This window comes from Lagenorhynchus albirostris, chromosome 3 (genome assembly GCF_949774975.1).
Source record: "Lagenorhynchus albirostris chromosome 3, mLagAlb1.1, whole genome shotgun sequence".
Lineage (NCBI taxonomy): Eukaryota > Metazoa > Chordata > Mammalia > Artiodactyla > Delphinidae > Lagenorhynchus > Lagenorhynchus albirostris.
The window spans coordinates 115,461,855-115,474,742 of NC_083097.1; the positions used below are offsets into that span (position 1 = coordinate 115,461,855).

General features: G+C 42.2%; 1 protein-coding gene across 1 annotated transcript in view; it reads left to right on the forward strand.

The window, feature by feature from the left end:
* Nucleotides 1–1,867: 1,867 nt before the first annotated feature.
* CTNNA1 (catenin alpha 1) overlaps nucleotides 1,868–12,888 on the forward strand; it is a 180,284-nt gene continuing 169,263 nt past the window's right edge. Inside the window, exon 1 of the mRNA XM_060143688.1 lies at nucleotides 1,868–1,984. The gene's annotated coding sequence lies outside the window, so the exon portion shown is untranslated. The remainder of the gene's footprint in view (nucleotides 1,985–12,888) is intronic.

Genomic DNA, 12,888 nt, shown 5'->3' on the forward strand with positions numbered 1-12,888 from the left:
AATGAGTAGCTTATAAATGTCAGAAATTTATTTCTCACAGTTCTAGAGGCTGGAAAGTCCAAGATCAAGGCACCAGCATGATCATGTTCTAGTGAGAGGTCTCTTCCTGGTTCAAAGAGCCTTCTTGCTCTGTCCTCACATGGCAGAAGGGGCAAGGGATACCTCTGGGGCCTCCTCTTTAAGGGCACAGATCCCATTCATGGGGGCTCTGCCCTCATGACCTAATCACCTCCCAAAGGCCCCATCTCCTAATACCATCACCTAGGGCATTAGGTTTTCAACATATAAATTTTGGGGGACACAAACATTCAGTCTATAGCAGGGCCCCACGCTTAGAAAGGTCCCATGCTTGGTTTAATGCTCCAATGTTGCTGTCTTGAAATTGTTAGTAATTTTTGAACACGGGGCCTTGCAAACTAAGTAAATGGTACTTGAGTGAAGTGATGAATATACTAAGTTATGGAGCATAATCCTTTAACTCTGTCTCTTGTTAGTTCAAATATTTATTGACTGAATATTATGTTCTATGGTAGCTAAGTGTAGTGGGGGGAAGCCATAGCCACCCCAGGCAGGGGATACCATAGGAGCAAAGGCTCTGAAGCTAGAAACAGAATGGGGTGTGGTTGGAAGAGAATGGCCTCATTAAGGTATGTCTTTTGAAGGTTATTCTCTCCCTTCATGGTCCTATTTCCTTTTGTCAGCAACTCTTAACTAGCACAAATCCATAGTGCTTTGAATTACAGTGGGCACGTTCACCCATAGACATTAACTGGGCGCTGCCTTGGGGATAAACCTTGTGCTGGGTGCTGTAGGGGATATAGCTCCTGTCTTGCAGGAGTTTGCATTTCCTGGGAAAGGGAGATATAAGTAGTAAAGGGTAAACATGTTGAAGGCAAGTCTCCCTAGCACCCTGTTCAGTGCTCAGCACCAAACAAGCAGTGGATACTGTCTTGCATTATTTTAGATTTATAGATCAATACTGAAATCAACCTCGTTCATCATCCCATGATGAAGATAAAATGTCATTAGGGTTTTCTATACCAGGATGATAGTGAATATGTATCTGGTTTGTCTTTTGTTTTGTAGTTTTTTGGGGGAACATTCATCAGGAAGATACGGAAGAGTGGGAATAAAATTCCGTAAATGGCCAGAAGGATAGGAATAGACGCCAGGTCCTTCAAATTTGTGTGTATGTATGTATGTGTGTGTGTGTCTGTGTGTGTGTGTCTGTGTGTGTGGGCAATCTCAGGAGGGGACACTGATGTGAGAAGCCTCTTGTCCTCCATCAGGAGAGCTCTCGGTTTCCCCATCTGTCAAGTGACAGATGAGTTAGGTGACTTCTAGAAGGGCTTCCATCGCACATTATGAGTTCCCTAGAGTCGGATTCTACTTCTACTTCGCCTCAAGCTGTGAGGCCTCAGTTTCTCCTTCTGTAAAACCAGTGGGTGGACCTAGAACACTTTTCCGGAAGCCTGTTACTCCGAACACCTGTGGCACTCTTCAGCGCCTCACCCGGTCCCTGGGGCACCAGCGCGGGGTGGGGCTTGAGCAGGCCGCGCCCGGAGACTCACCTGTGCGCGGAGCGGTGACTCACCTGCCCTCCCCCGCTCGCGGGCTGTTCCAGGAGTCAGCGCTCCTCCTTCCTCTAGGAGGGGGGGGTCACTCCCATCCCTAGATCACTAGGGGCCTGGAATTAAGTAACTCAGGGGTGAGGGGCGGAGAGCAAGAGGTCCTGCTGGGGGTCCAGGCCTGGCACCGCCAGGCTCTTTGGTCGAGGGCTCTCTCCAAATCGAGGACCGGGAAAGCTGGGCTGCAGCGGGAGGCGCCGGGAAGAGCGCGCCGGAGGGAGGTGCTGGGAAGGGCGGGCGGGGCCGGGGGCGCCGGGCGGCCCATTTCCTCCCCGGAGCCGGACAGGCGGAGACAAAGCGGCGGCAGTCGGCTTCGGGCTTCGGGAATCTTCCTGCACTCGCCGAGCTCGCCGCAGGTAATTGTCTTCGTGCGGGTGCGGGCTCCCCAGCCGGGCCGAGGGGCTTCTCGGGTGGGCGGGCCGGGCGCGGTCACCTCCACGACCCCGCCCGGAATCGGGCTCCGGGCGGGCGCTGGTGCGGCCTCCGGCCCTCTTCTCCGGCGGCGCCCCGGGCCTGGGCCCTGGCCGGGCGGGGCCGGCGTTTCCTGGCGCTCGGGAAGTTGAGGGGCCGCGGTGGCTGGAGCAGAGCGAGCCGCCGGCCCCGCGCCGCCGCGGCGCTTCCTCACTTGAAAGTTTCTCCCGGTTTCTAAACTTTGTTCAAGTGGGCTTGATGCGCGCGCCAGGCCCGCGCTGGGCCCCCTCGGCTGCCTTCCTTGTAGGGAAGAGTCGGCGCGTTGTTCCAGGTGCGGGCGGGTCCGGGAGTTGAGTTTTCCATTGAAGTACGTGTGGTTTGTGGTTTCTGTGGTCGCGCCCCCGCCACCGAAACTTCCTGGTCAGGTGGACAGGACATCTGCTGGGCCCGCAGCCCCGCATTCCCGGCCCGAGCGTATGTGAAAGTTTTTAGTGCCCCTTTTCTCTGACACAGTCTGGCTGGGAAGGGCAGCCACGCCCGTGTGGACTTCTGGCGTGCACCGTGTTAACCTTTGTTGTGAAATTACTCAGACTTCTTGTGCTGGTTAATTGGACGCACGTAACACTGATTAGTACTAGTTTTCACGAATGTCCTTGGAACGTTTTTGTTGTTGACTTTTAAAGGAGTGTGCGTGTGCGAAGCGCTTGTTGGAAAAAATGTTGACTGAATGCCTAACCTTGGCTTGGCAGGAATGGCTTCTCAATAATGCAGGCGGCAGTTGGCTCAGATCCAGGACTGACAACCTCTTATGTACTCGCGCGTCTTTGTAACATTTTTTTGGTGTGTTTGTTTTGTACAAAACTTAGGATAATTTAGAAAAGAGTAAGATATGTTAAGTCTCCAACTAAATTAAGGGCATTTCATGTTTATGATGAAGGAAATGATTACACCACTGTATTGTTGCAACAGGAAAGGCATTTCGATGAGAGGATATTTTGTGTAGCAGTGATTCTTAAAGACTGTACAGCTGTATGTTACTTTGGGAAAGTATGAATTTATAAATCAAATTAAGATGTGTTATTTTATTTTACAAGAGGGAGGGGTTGAGAAATATCCATAGCCTCTGCGCAGTTATTTACCCTTTTTGACTTTTACCAAGTTAAAAAATAATTTATCCACTTTCTTAAGGGACCACAGTTGATTAAGAAATGGTTTCTGCCCCCAAGAGCTCACAGTTGTAATAAGGAGGAGAGACACACACCCCAGGTGTAGTACGAGGCTGATGGCGTTCAGTACCATAACACTACTGTTGAGAAACTTGTGCATGGGTCAGTCTTACATAATAATAATGATAAAAACTGGTGGAGATTTGGAGTGGGGGCTAATGCTTCCAGGAGGGGACGGCATTTGAACTGGATGAAACAGGAGTAGGGTTTGGTTGGGAGGAAGCATAAAAGGGCGAAGGAGTTTGTGGAATTGTGATGTAAATCTCTCCTGGTTTTCCTTATAGTTTTGGCTCTTGTTTCTCAGTCTTTTTGTTGTTCAGTACACTCATATCCAGGATTCTGTCCAGCATATTTCAGTGTTTCACACCATTGATGTGGTATCACCCTCCTTCCATCAGTAACATTCCTATGGTGACTTAAGAGATCAGGGGTGCCCTCTCCCTCCAAGTTGAGAAGCAGTTCTCTGTGCAGTCTCCCTGCCATCAAACTTATGCTAAAGTCCGATACTTGTGCTAAAGTGGAAGCTTCTATTTTGAGTACAGATGTTTCACCTCATCCACATGGTCACTTGTGCACTGGAGAGCTGCTTGGGTGCCCCCAGGGGCATCTCAAACTCAAGAGGACCGGGCTTCCCTGGTGGCGCAATGGTTAAGAATCCACCTGCCAGTGCAGGGGACACGGGTTTTGAGCCCTGATCCGGGAAGATCCCACATGCTGCGGAGCTGCTAAGCCCGTGCGCTGCAACTACTGAGCCCACGTGCCACAACTACTGAAGGCTGTGTGCCTAGAGCCTGTGCTCCGCAACAAGAGAAGCCACTGCAATGAGAAGCCGGCACACCGCAATGAGCCGCAATTAGAGAAAGCTCACACGCAGCAAGGAAGACCCAACGCAGACAAAAAGAAAACAAAAACAAAACCAAAAAAACTCAAGAGGACCAAAATGAGAAACCTTTTTCTTCTTTAGACCTAAACCAGATGTAGAGATAGGCAGTAACTGGCAGAGTCCTGGGATTTCTTTGAGAAAGTAGCAGTAGTGTGAGACGTGACAGACAGACCTGGTTGTTGGGGGTAGTGGTTTGCGTGCTGATGAAGATCTAGACAGAGGGAACAGGATATTCTGCTTGTGTAAATAAGGGTCATGAGACAGGAGAGAACAACATGTGTTTAGAGACCTAAGAGAAGACTTGTGTAGCTTGAATACTTTTAGGATGGGGAGAAGACCTTAACGTGAGATTGCCAGGAAACTCCAGGTCACATGTTTGGATTTTCTTCTAAGAGCTGTAAGAAGCCATTGTAAGAAGTTCCATGATCTGATTTCCTTTTTAAGAAGATTGCTCCTGCTAGTGCTTGCAAGGCTTGTATATGTGTACAAGTGGAAGGTAGGGAGTTGAGCTAGGAAGATGGTGGGAGTGAAGGTGGTGGGATAAAGGGAGCTGTATTTTGGAGAAATGAGATAGGCCTTACATATAAATTGGATTAGGGGCCTAGGATTATCTGTTACTGTTGTTTTGTTGTTTGCTCAGTCACGCACCTTGTTCTCCCCCACTCCCCCAATTTGTATTCCATCACTTTTATAATGAGCTCTTTTTCCTATCACAAGACTCAAGCTAACACTTTCCTTTCTGGTAGCAAACCTCTTCCCACTAGCTGGTATACTCCACTGTACTGTACCTTGTTATTGATATCCCTGTTTGCCTTTGCCGCTAGAAAGTGAGCCTTAGCCTTCGGCATGGTACCTGGCCTGGAGATTAAAGAAAAAAATTAGATGCAGTTGAATGAAGGAGGAAGGAGTCTTTTCTGTCTGGAGTCTGGCTTGTGGTTGGAACTATGACAGATGAGGCAACAGTCAGATTATGGAGGGCCTTGATGACCAAGTTGCTGTTATGGGCAAATTGAGAACCATCCTCATTTCCATTCTTATTCCTTTCCACCCAGATCTAATCAGATGAAATCCTTTACATCTCATCTTCCTCTTACATAAATTCCTGTTTTCCCTTCTCTCTGCTTCCACTCTAGCTTAGATCATCTTCTTATCTTTGAACTATCAAAACTACTTGTAGTTCTCTGGATAAATTGTTCTGTTGTTTGCTTTGGTGCCTTTTTCATATTTTTTCCTTTGCCTGGAGCACTGTTTTTCTCATACATCTGACAAACTTGTTTATTCTTTAAAACTCACCTTAGATGTTAGTGCCTCTGGGTTCTCTGTTGGATCTCAGTGCTTCTTGGGTACCTTGTACATATTCTGTGGTTACATCTTTCATGTCATTTGGTAAATATTTTTATGGATTACTTCCTCTCAGCTGGGGGTTTCTTAGAAGTTGGGTCTTAGCCTTTATTTTTAATAAAACTTTAAAAAATTAAAGGATAACGTACATGTAGAAAAGTATTCAAATTATAGCAGTACCTGTCTAATGAATTATTTGAGTGAACACCACCCATAGACACCATCCAGATCAAGAAACAGAAAATTACCAGTACTCCAGAAATCTCTTTGCAGTCACTACCCACCTCTCCTCTCCCTTCAGTTTTTATAATCTGAGAATTTGGAACACTGTTGTTGCTCTGTAAGTGTTTGCTGAAGTTAGTTGAATTTCTTACTATCTTCCCCTCCACCATTCAGTCTTTTATACATAAGCAGTACTCATTCTTCTTTTGGGAAATGTACTGCTGTCTTGTTGCACTAGTCAGAATCTTAGATGGGCATTTAGCACCTTCTGAGTCCTGGCCCCAACTTATTTTTCAGCCTTATTTTCTATTGTGAATTGTTGCTACATGTCTCTGCATCTGCCAGGCATTTGTTGTGGAATACTCCATCCTTCTCTGACACGAATGCTATCCATCCGAAGGCTGATTGATACGGTTTTTCTATTGATCATCGTTGCTGAAAGTGATCTTTAACTTACCTGAAATTCTAAAATTTGCACCTGATTATGACATTCTCATTAGTTTTTAAAATAAAATATACATAACAAAACTTACCATTTAAATTATCTTTATGTGTACACTTCAGTGGCATTAAGTACATTCACAATGTTGTGTAACCACTACCGCTGTCCATATCCAGAAAAATTTTTCATTGTCCTAAACTGAAACTCCATATCCATTAAACAATAACTCTCCATTTCCTCTCCCCCCAGCCCAAGGGCAACCACCATTGTACTTTCTGTCACTTTGAATTATTAACTTAACTATGTTAAGTACCTGGCTTATTTTACTTAGCATAATACCTTCAGGGTTCACCCATGTTGTAGCATGTGTCAGAATTTCCTTCCTTTTTAAGGTTGAGTAACATTCCATTATCCATTCATCTATTGATGAACACTTGGGTTGCCTCGATATTTTGGCCATTGTGGATAATGCTGCTGTGAACATTGGTGTGCAACTATGTGTTTGTGTCACTGCTTTCAGCTCTTTTGGGTATATACCCAGAAGTGGAATTTCTAGGTCAGTTGGTATGGTAATTCTACGCTTAAATTTTTGAGGAACTGCTATCCTGTTTTCCACAGTAGCTATGTTACTTTACATTCCTAACAGCAATGTGTAAGTGTTCCATGTTCTTCACATTTTCACCAACGCTTGTTATTTTCTATTTTTTAATTAAAAAAAAAATTATTTACTTTTTAATAATAGTCATCCTGATGGATGTGAGTTGATGTTTCATTGTGGTTTTGATTTGCATTTCTCTAATGTTTAGTGGTGTTGAGCATTTTTCATGTGATTATTGGCCGTTTGTATATTTTCTTTGAAGAAATCTCTGTTCACGTCCTTTGGCCATTTTAATTGTTTGGGGTTTTTTTGTTGTTGAGTTATAGAGTTCTTTGTATATTCTGGCTGTTAATCACTTATTAGATGGAGGACTTGCAATATTTTCTCTCAGTTTTACCCTGTTGATATGTCCTTTGATGTTAAAAAGCTTTAAATTTTGATCAAGTCCCGTTTATTTGTTTTTTCTTTTGTTGCTAATGCTTTTGGTATCTTCTAAGAAGTCATTGCCAAATCCAGTGTCATAGAGCTTTTCCCTGTGTGTCTCTCCCTACCCCCGCCCCAGCTGAGCTGTCTACTTTGAGGGCAGGAAGTAAAGTTTTTATTGTAGCTAACTTCTGGAAAGAATTTTTTTTAAATGTAGTTCTTAAAATGTCATAGCAAACAATAATTGTATGGTAGGGGGTTTCCTGCTATTGCTAATTTGTCATTGATTATGTGTCTATTATCTGATGATTTATGATGTTAACCTGCTTTTAGGGGTTTTTAATCTTATGAGTCTCAGTTGGAGAGTTTGAACTTTGTCATCTATGTAATGACTAAGATGACTTATAAAGGATATTTATTTTAATGTCTAACATGATAGAATGCTAATTTATTCTTTTAGTTATGGACTGCTGGACAGGACATGTATCTGGTTCATATTAAGTTGTCTTATCAGTAAAACCAGTGCACTAGTTCAGTTATTTACATAGCACTGAGTTGCTGATTTACCTTTGTAAAGACTCTTGTGGACCATAAATTCTTGTTACATGCTGAGCTCCTTCGAAGCAATTACATTCTTTTGTATCTTTTAGTCCTTTGTGATACCTGACTCATATCTAATATGAGGAGATATGCTATATATAGGATTGTGCCAGATTGATATGGGGGTGGAGGCAGCATGGCTTTACATCCAGTTTATTTAAGTTTTTTAAAAAAATAAAACCACTGAGACTTCCCTGGCGGTCTAGTGGTTAAGACTCCGCACTTCCAATGCAGGGGGCGAGAGTTTGATCCCTGACGAGGGAATAAGATCCCATGTGCTGCGCGGCAGGGCTGAAAGATTAAAAACAATAACAAAAAAAGTCAACAACTTTATAAAAAAAATACATATTTATATCACCTAGAGATAAACACTGTTAACATTTTGGTGTACATCCTGTGATATTTTTTTCTAGGTATGTGTATTGACTGTATAACTTTTATAAAAACTAGATTTTACTTTATTTGCTCTTTTGTAATCTGCCGTCCATTTATCATACTTGAACATTTCCCCTATTAATAGCATTAAGATTAACCTTTATGTACCACTAAGAAAATAAACACTGCCAAATAAACTAGGAAATGCCATCAATTGTAAGACACATCCAAATTTTAGAGACTTAAAGATGTGAAATATGTATGCTTTAGAATTGATGAAATATGGTTAATCTCACAGTGTTAACATAGCATATTAATGATCCCCTACTGTTCCAATATAGCTTCTTTAATCAGTCCTCTGTTGGACATTTCATTTGCTTCCAGAGCTGCTTTAATTTGTAGCTGAATCTTTTGCCTGTCCTTACTTCTTAAGGGAAATTTCTTAGAAGTGGAATTCCTGGGGGAAAAGATTTGCTACTCTTAAAATAATGTTTTTAAATTGGGGTTAAATATATATAACATAAAATTGACCATTTTCACTATTTTTAAGCATTAAGTGCATTTACGATGTTGTGCAACCATCATCACCATCCATTTTATTTTATTTTATTTTTTTATTTTTTATTTTTTTCATCACCATCCATTTTAGAACTTTTCCATCATTCTAAACAGGAACTCTACTCATTTAACAGTAACTCCCCATCCTGCCCTCTCCCCAGCCCCTGGTAACCTCTTATCTAATTTTTTTCTTTATTAATTTGCCTAGTCTAGGTACCTCATATAAGTGGAATCATATATTTGTCCTATTGTGTCTGGCTTATTTCATGTAACCTTTGAGGTTCATCTGTGTTGTAGCATGTGTCAGAATTTTCTTCCCTTCCTTTTTTTTCTTAAGTTAAAAAATTGTAAAGTACACATAACATAAAATTTACCAACATAACCATTTTTAAATGTATAGTTCAGTGGTATTAAGTACATTCATATTGTGCAGTCATCACCACCATTTATCTCCAGAAGTCTTTTAATGTTGTAAAATTAAAACTATACCCATTAAACTTCAAGTCCCCATTACCCCCTTACCCCAGCTCCTGGCAACCACCTTTCTTTCTGTCTCTTTGACTACTCTAGGTAACTCGTATAAGTGGAATCTTAATCTTTTTGTGACTAGCTTATGTTACTTAGCATAATGTCCTCGGGGTCCATCCATGTTGTAGCATATATCAGAATTTCCTTCCCTTTTTAAGGCTGAATAATATTTTATATATATCCCATTTTGCTTATCCATTCATTTGCTAATAAGCATTTGGATAGTTCTGCTGTGAATAGTACTGCTATGAACATGGGTATACAAATATCTCTTTGAGACACTGTTTTTAGTTCTTTTGGATATATACCCAGAAATGGGATTGCAGGATTATATGGTAAGTTTATGTTTAACTTTTTGAGAAACTGCCATACTGTTTTCCACAGTGGCTGTACCATTTTGCATTCCAACCAGCAGGGCACAAGGGTTCTGATTTCTCCACATCCTTACCAACACTTGTTATTTTCTTTTATTTTCTTTTTTTTTTTTTGATAGTAGCCATCTTTTTTTTTTTTTTGCGGTACGCGGGCCTCTCACTGCTGTGGCCTCTCCCGTTGCGGAGCACAGGCTCCGGACATGCAGGCTCAGCGGCCATGGCTCACGGGCCCAGCCACTCCGCGGCATGTGGGATCCTCCCGGACCGGGGCACGAACCCGTGTCCCCTGCATTGGCAGGCGGACTCTCAACCACTGTGCCACCAGGGAAGCCCCGATAGTAGCCATCTTAATGAATGTGAGATGGTATCTCATTATAGTTTTGATGTGCATTCCCCAAATGATTAGTGATATTGAGTATCTTTTCATGGGTTTATTGGCCATTTGTATATCTCTGGAGAAATGTCTATTCAAGTGTTTTGCACATCATTGAGTTGGTTTTTTTTTTGGTTGAGTTTTAGTTTTCTATATATTCTGGATACTAATCTCTTTTCACATATATGTTTTGCAGTTATTTTCTTCTGTTGTCTGGATTGCCTTTTCACTCTGTTCATAATGTCCTTTGGTACACACAGGTTTTTATTTTGAGGAAGTTTATCTCTTTTTTTCTTTTGTTACCTGTGCGTTTGGTGTCATATCCAAGAAATCATTACTAAGCCCAATGTCATGAAACTTTTGCCCTGTGATTTTAAAAAAAATTTATTTATTTATTTTTGGCTGCGTTGGGTCTTCGTTGCTGCACGTGGGCTTTCTCTAGTTGTGGCGAGTGGGGGCTACTCTTCATTGTGTGTGGGCTTCTCATTGCGGTGGCTTCTCTTGTTGTGGAGAACCGGCTCTAGGCAAGTGGGCTTCGGTAGTTGTGACACGCGGACTCAGTAGTTGTGGCTTGCGGGCTCTAGAGCACAGGCTCAGTAGTTGTGGCACACAGGTTTAGTTGCTCTGCAGCATGTGGGATCTTCCTGGACCAGGGATCGAACCCGTGTCCCCTGCACTGGCAGGTGGATTCTTAACCACTGTGCCACCAGGGAAGTCCCCCTGTGATTTTTTTTTTTTCTAAGAGTTTTATAGTTTTAGCTCTTACATTTAGATGTTTGATCCATTTTGAGTTAATTATTATATATGATATTAGGTAAGAGTCCACGTTCATTGTTTTACATGTGGATATCTAGTTTTCTCAGCCCCACTTACTGAAAAGACTGTCCTTTCCTCATTGAGTGGTTTTGACACCTTGTCGAAAATCATTTGACCATGAGAGGGTTTGTTTCTGGGTTCTCTATTTTGTTCTGTTGATCTCTGTGTCTGTCTTTATGCCAGTACCACACTGTTTTGATTACTGTAGCTTTGCAGTAATTTGATGCCAAATTTGCTCTTGAAGTGAATAATCTTTTGTACAGTTAGGGTCTATGGTTTAGTTGTGTGTGTGCTGTTGTGAAAATAAAATAAATTCTTTAAACTGTTCTATCTCTTTATTATGGAGGTGATTGCACAATTGAGTTTGTCACAAGTCATAGGATAGTACACTAGAGTGAATTTTACTGCATATAAAAAGTGAAAAAATAAACAGGTAAAAACAAATTCATTCAAAAAATATGTATTTTGCAAGTTTGACCTTCTGTATAGAGATAAACAAATAGTGAAAAACATGAAATCAATTATCCTTTCTGCTTTCCCAGCCCAAATCATTTTTTCCTCTTGAGGGACTGAAGCCACACACTTAGAAGTCTTAAAGGAATTTTGGTTATACCTTATGTGTTGGAGGATTTGTCTTATTAGTACCTTCTGTTTTCTCTTAAGAAAAAAAGTTACATCAGGCATTGTAGAGAGTCTCACAGACCAACAGTTCCTATATATATTCTGGATACTAATCTCTCACCTAGGCCGGACAATGGCACCTGTCCGGCCTAGGTGCCACTGTGCTTGCTTCCAGACATTGAGGGTGGTATTTGTTGCTTGTGCAGTATGGTGGTCAGCTCAGCCCCCCATGTTGTGGGCCTGGGCTGAATGGGCCGAACTGTGTAAGGAGGTGAACAGTCTGGCTTTACTTGCCCTGTCTCATGCTGTTTTGTTCACTTGCAAGAGCACTATACTAAATTTATCCATTATTGAAAGTTCAGAGTGTGCAGAAATAACTGTGCTTCAAAATAAAACTTCAGCATTGCCCTTTCTCTGTTGGAGCCTCTAAATGTTCATTATTTTCCCCCTTATTTTTTTTTTTATAACTATCAAACTTTCTCTGTGTGCAAGCATACCCCCAGCTCCATTTCTAATGGAGCTTGAAATTACCATGCATTTCTGTTTACTTGTTGATGGGCTGTCATCTATCAAACCCCCTTTTGATTGGGATTTAATTTGTGCTTTTTCACTGGCTGCAAGTTTGGAGCAATGCATATAAGGTAAATACAGTTTGCAAGGCAACTTTGAGTGTCATTCTAAATATTTGTAACAAAGATTTGGAGCAAGTATTGTATGAGTAGTGTGATTAGATTTTTAAAATTTCTTGTCATCTGTTCAGTGGTCCCATTGTAGTAAAAGAAGAGAGGGGGGCTTCCCTGGTGGCGCAGTGGTTGAGAGTCCGCCTGCCAATGCAGGGGACACAGGTTCGTGCCCCGGTCTGGGAAGATCCCACATGCCGCGGATCGGCTGGGCCCGTGAGCCATGGCCGCTGAGCCTGCGCGTCCGGAGCCTGTGCTCTGCAACGGGAGAGGCCACAACAGTGAGAGGCCCGCGTACAGCAAAAAAAAAAAGAAGAGAGGGAATTTTATTGTGGAAGTTGTGATTTTCATCTGTAAGAATTTTTTTTTGCATTTTTAAAATATTCTTTTCCATTATGGTTTATCACAGGATATTGAATATATTTCCCTGTGCTATACCTTAGGACCTTGTTGTTTATCCATTCTAAATGTAATAGTTTGCATCTACGAACCCCAGACTCCCAGTCCATCCCTCTCCCTCCTCACCTTCCCCTGGGCAACCACAAGTTTGTTCTCTATGTCTGTGATTCTGTTTCTGTTTTGTAGGTAGGTTCATTTGTGCCATATTTTAGATTCCACACATAAGTGATATCATATGGTATTTGTCTTTCTCTTTCTGACTTACTTCACTTAGTATCATTATCTCTAGGTCCATCCATGTTGCTGCAAATGGCATTATTTCATTCTTTTTTGTGGCTGAGTAGTATGCCATTGTATATGTGTACCACTTTTTTTTTTTTTTTTTTTGGG